Here is a 5,844-nt window from a genome sequence, read left to right on the forward strand (position 1 = left end):
TACAGATAAACAGCCTAGGCTTTGTCTTTCCAGATGAATCACTAGAAAGCTCATTGCTTGTTATGTCACTTTGCAAAGTAGGCTATTTTAGAAGTTCCATGGGAGAATTTGATGGGATTGTTGAGGTAGGGCTTCATTTGATTTTTTTAGTTTTTTATTCCATGCCAGACACTGATAGGAGTCAATTCCTAGAACAGAAGGAAAATTGTGTATTTCAGGAGAGAAAGCAAATGGGTTGCACTAAATAAGAATCCAGTCCTTTAGGGTGAGAAAATTTTATGTGATGGCAATACCAAATGACCCTGAAAAAACTAAGGTTTATGTCTATGTACTTGATTTCTTTCTTTCCTGTATCTTGACGTTGTCAGCAAAGGCAGGCAAATGACCACCCAGAACAAAAAATGTGATAGGAAGGAAAACTTGGGCTATAGATTTCAAAATTGAGAAATGAAATGGTTTCATTAAAAATGCATTATTCATAGAATGAAAAAACACAGTCCTCATCTTTGGTTGGCCCTTAATTATTATTATTATTATTTTTTAATATGAAGTTTATTTGAACTATACTGACAACATACGCTGGTGAGCAAGATCTCAAATGTGGTTGGTCCATAATTATTAAAATCTTCATGATTACTTGAATTTGTTTTGCAACTGACACAACACAAATGGCATCAGAATTTTTTGAACCAAGAAAGCAATTTCAAAATTTAATATTGCAGGAAAAGGAAAACAAATAGGCTTTGTCTGTTAGAATACAATGGCCCTAAAAGTACACAACTGCAATTTCATGGATGAGCTGTGCTGTAATTTACTCCTGGTGGTTCACTTACTGAAATTTTAATTCTTGGGGCTCTATATGGCCAATAATGATCTATATGTTAAAACCATTACGTAGACTCTTTCAGTAAGGAAAAGGAAGACAAGGCGATGGGCATAGCTTTAATTTCTATGGTGTAGCTCAGGAGAGGGAAGGCTCTAGAGTGTATGAATCCTGGGTGTGCAGCCTTGAGCAAGTTATCAGACTTCTCTGAAACTTAGTTTCTTCATCTATAGCTAGAATAATCACACACATCTTAGACTTGTTAGGAGTATGTATGGAGTGCCTAGGACAAAGCTCGTTACATTGAAAAGTCTCAATATATATAAATTTTGAGTTTAAATGCATTTTATTTTTAGACAACTCACATGACATGTTTTTCTTAAAAACAGTGCTTCCACTCTAAATAAACCAAGGTCAAAATAAATGAAGAGCTCAAGATAACATCAGTTCCATTTGTCTACTTCTGGTGTGTGGATGAAAAGCAGCGGCTAGTTATAATAATGACAGGTGATAGATCCAAATTGCTAAATGAGTTAACATTTCTCCATTTCTAAACCATCCCTAAAGAATATCATACATGGAATCAAACCAACCTCATGGTAGTCCAGCAGAGTAACTATGGAACCTGGATTCATGTTTTCATCAATAAAGAACTGGTAGTTTTTTTGAAATTAGCAAGGATGTGCTTGATTTGTTTGGCAGCCCTGGTCATAAAAGGTTTTACTCTTTCTGGTCTCTGTTCTTCAAGTTTCCCTTTGATGGGTTTTATGTAATCTTTGATGCGGGCTTCTTTTGTGAAGTTGGCTTCCTGCAAATGATGGTTCATGACAATACTAACACCAGTGATTACTGTGCTTTCCAGTTCCTTCCTCCTCAGGGGCTTCAGCAGAGGCATTTCCACCAATGAGCGAATCATCATCAATGTTACCTTCTGTCCTACTGACCATCTTCCCCTCTACCTCCACGCATAGCTCCACTGCCATCTCCCAGATTTTGCAGGTGTCTGAGAATACCTCATCGTGGCTGATGAGGTCCTGGTAAATGATCATGATGGTGGCTGGAAGGAGCCTGTGGCAGTGCTGGCTTAGCAGTGCCCTGGAGCTCTAAGCAAGTGCAATGAAACTGGAGGGGCACTCGCGGGCAGGGTGGAGCCGGGGTGGGGCGGGGGGTAGGGGGAGAAGCTCTCAATATGTTTTATTTGTTATTTTTTTAATTATGGCTTTGAATGGCAGCATTAATTCTGGTTCAGAGAATATTTGGAAAAAATTATCTTGAGATTCTGGAATGGAACGCTTCTAAAATCACTTTTCCTGTGTTTAGATTTTAAGCTTCTGCCTATAGTACTTTTTTCATACTTGTTATGGTAGGTTACAAAAATGGCCCAGTTCGTTTTTTTTAAAATTAAGTTTATTGGGGAACATTGGTTAATACAATTATATAATTTTCAGGTGTACATTATGATTTGACATCTATATATTCCATTGTGTGATTACCACCCCAAATCCAGTTTCCTTCAGCTACCATGTATTTGATCTCGTTTACCCACTTCACCCTCCCCCATCCCCCTATTGACCCATTTACCCCGTCAACCTCTCCCCTCCTCCCCCATCCCCTACCCTCTGGTAACCACTAGTCCATTGTCCATGTCCCGAGTTTCTGTTTGTCCTGTTCATTTGTTGCTTTTAGGTTTATATCCCACATATAAGTGATATCGTGTGATTTTCTACTTTTTTAGTCTGGCTTATTTTGCTTAGCATGATTATCTCAAGGTCCATCCATATTGTTGCAAAGGGCAATATTTCATCTCTTCTTATGGCTGAGTAATATTCCATTGTATATATGTACTACAGCTTCTTTATCCAAATATCTATCGTAGGACACTTCAGTTGCTTCCATGTCCTGGCCACCGTGAATAATGTTGCTATGAACATCGGCGTGCAAATATGTTTTTGGATATGGGTTTTCAAGTCTTTGGAATAAATATCCAGTAAAAGAATTGCTGGATTGTATGGTAGATCAAATCTTAGTTTTTTGAGGAACCTCCATACTGTTTTCCATAGTGGCTGTACCAATTTGCAGTCCCACCAGCTGTATATGAGGGTTCCTTTTTCTCTGCATCCTCTCTAACATTTGTTATTGCTTGTCCGGTAGATTATAGCTATTCTAACAGGTGTGAGATGGTATCTCATTGTGGTTTTGAGTTGCATTTCCCTAATAGCTGGTGATGTCGAGCATCTTTTTATACGTTTGTAGGCCATTTGTATGTCCTCTAGGGAGAAGTATTTGTTCAGGTCCTCTGCCCATTTTTTGATTAGATCTTTTTTTTTTTTGTTATCGAGTTGTATGAGTTCTTTGTAAAAATGGCCCAATTCTTAATCCTTCCCTCTATCTATGCCTTTTACCATGCGTCTTTAAAGCTCCTGCCATTAAGAAGGGGTTCTATTTGCTGCCCCTTGTTTCTGAAATTATCATTTGACTTTCTTTGGTCAATATGATGTTAGTAGACATGATACAGAGAAAGTTTTGAAAAGTTATTGAGTGTTTCTGCTGGTTCTGAGTCATTTTGCACCCAAATTCCAAGATCCTTCACAGTCCTATTGGGATTCCTTTGAAGGTCAGTTCCAGTTGGTGCAAGTCTCATGAAGTTCAGCATAACAGTGAGTCACTTCATTCAAATGACCTCATGCCATGTCTGCAGCCTGCTGAGAGATTTAAAGCCAAGGGCATCACCAAGAAGTATTTCTGGGTGAAGAAGCAGGGGTGGCAGTTCATATACCATATATCATACCTAAATCGTAAGACATATGTAGTTCATTTGGTCTTTGTGCAAAATTGTATTATTTCCTTGAGAAAATGGTTTTACCTTAACAAAAGGAAAAATTAAATTTAAGCATTCTTTAAAAAAATTTTTTTAATATTTTTATGTTTTTCAATTATAGTTGACATATGATATTATATTAGTTTCAGGTGCACAACACAGTGATTAGACATTTATATAAGTTAGGAAGTGATCACCTCGAAAATTCCAGTACTCATCTGACACCATATGTAGTTATTACAATACTACTACTATATTCCCCATGCTATACTCTGCATCCCCATGACTATTTTGTAACTAACAATTTTCACCTCTTAATTCCCCCCTTCACTTATCCCCCCACCCCCCCATTCTGAAAACCATCAGAATGCCCTCTGTATCTATGGGCTTGTTTCTGTTGTTTGTTTGTTTATCCTGTTCTCTAAATTCCACATATGACATTTGTCTTTCTCTGTCTGACTTACTCCACTTAGCCCAGTACCCTCTAAGTCCATCCTTGTTGTTACAGATAGCAAGATTTCATTCCTTTTTATGGCTGAATAATATTCCATTGTGTGTGTGTGTATACCACCTCTTCTTTATCCATTCATCCATTGATGGACACCCAGGATGCCTCCATATCTTGGCTAATGTAAATAATGTTACAATGAACATATGAATTCACTAACATGTCTCTCCCTTCAAAGTAGTGTTTTGTCTTGTATAAGTATTTTGTCTCTTTTGTCTTGTAGAAGTCTTGCTACTCCAGCTTTTTGTTTTTGTTTCTATTTTCATGAAACATCTTTCTTCACACCTTTGCTTTCAGTCTGCATGTGTCTTTCAATCTGAAGTGAGTCTCTTGTAGGCAGCATAGGTAATGGTCTTGTTTTCTTATCCATTCAGCTACCCTATCTTTTGATTGGAGCATTAAATCCTTTTACATGTAAAGTAATTGTTGATAGATATGTGGTTATTGCCATTTTGTTGTTCATATTTTTTATCTTTTTTTTTTTTTCTTTTTCCTTCTTCTTCTTAAAGAAGTTCCTCTAACAATTCCTGTAGTAGTGGCTTGGTGATGATGAAGTCTTAGCTTTTTCTTGTTTGGGAAGCTCTTTATCTGTCCTTCTGATTCTAAATGATAGCTTTGCTGGATAGAGTAATCTGGGTTGCAGGTCCTTGTTTTTCATCACTTTGAATATTTTGTGCTAATCCCCTCTGGCCTGCAAAGTTTCTGTTGAGAAATCCTCTGATAGTCTTATGGGAGCTCTCTTGTAGGTAACTAACTGCTTTTAAGAGTTCCTCTTTGTCTTTAGCCTTTGGCATTTTAATGATGATGTGTCTTGGTGTGTGTGGTCCTGTTTCAGTTCATCTTGTCTGGGATTCTCTGAGCTTTCTGGGTTGTGTGTCTATTTCCTTCATCAGGTTAGTGAAGGTTTTAGTCATTATTTCTTGAAATAAGTTGTCAGTTCCTTGTTCTCTCTCTTTTCCTTCTGGTACCCCAATGATGCAAATGTTGGTATGCTTGTTGTCCCAGAAGTCTCTTAAACTATTCTCATTTTTTGGGATTATTTTTTCTTTTTGTGGTCTAATTGGCTATTTTCTGCTACCTTATCTTCTAAATTGCTGATTTTATCTTCCACTTTATCTAATCTACTGTTAATTCCTCCTAAGGTATTCTTCATTTCAGTTATTGTATTCTTCATTTCTGGCTGGTTCTTTTTTTCTGTTTTATATCTTCACTTTTACATTTTGTTCTCTTTGTTAAATTTCTCACTGAGTTCATCTACTCTCCCCCAAAGTTCTTTGAGCATCCTTATAACAAATGTTTTGAACTCTGCATCTGGTAGATTGCTTGTCTCCATTTTGTTTATTCTTTTTTTGGAACTTTGTTCTGTTCTTTCACTGGGTACATGTTTGTCTTCCAATTTTGGCTGCCTACTTATGTTTGTTTCCATGTATTAGGTAGGGCTACTATGCCTCCTGGTCTTAGTAGAGTGGCATTATGTAGTAGGTGTGCTGTGGATCCCAGTGTCACAGTCTTCTTTGGTTACCTGAGCCAGGTGCTCCAGCTATGTCCTTTGTGTGGGTTTTGTGTGATTTCTTGTTGTAGTTGAGCCTTGGTTGCTGTTTACTCGTCAATGGGAATTGACCTTTGAGCTGATTGGTTGTGACGATTGGCCATGACCAGTGGAGGAGCTGTTGTGCATGGACTGACTCTACAGAG

General features: G+C 37.6%; 1 pseudogene; it reads right to left on the minus strand.

Annotated features, from left to right (window-relative positions):
* Positions 1-1,356: 1,356 nt before the first annotated feature.
* On the minus strand, positions 1,357-1,881 carry LOC120606340 (translationally-controlled tumor protein-like; annotated as a pseudogene).
* Positions 1,882-5,844: the final 3,963 nt, after the last annotated feature.

The sequence above is a fragment of the Pteropus medius genome, unplaced genomic scaffold (assembly GCF_902729225.1).
Source record: "Pteropus medius unplaced genomic scaffold, Ma_sr-lr_union100, whole genome shotgun sequence".
Classification (NCBI taxonomy): domain Eukaryota; kingdom Metazoa; phylum Chordata; class Mammalia; order Chiroptera; family Pteropodidae; genus Pteropus; species Pteropus medius.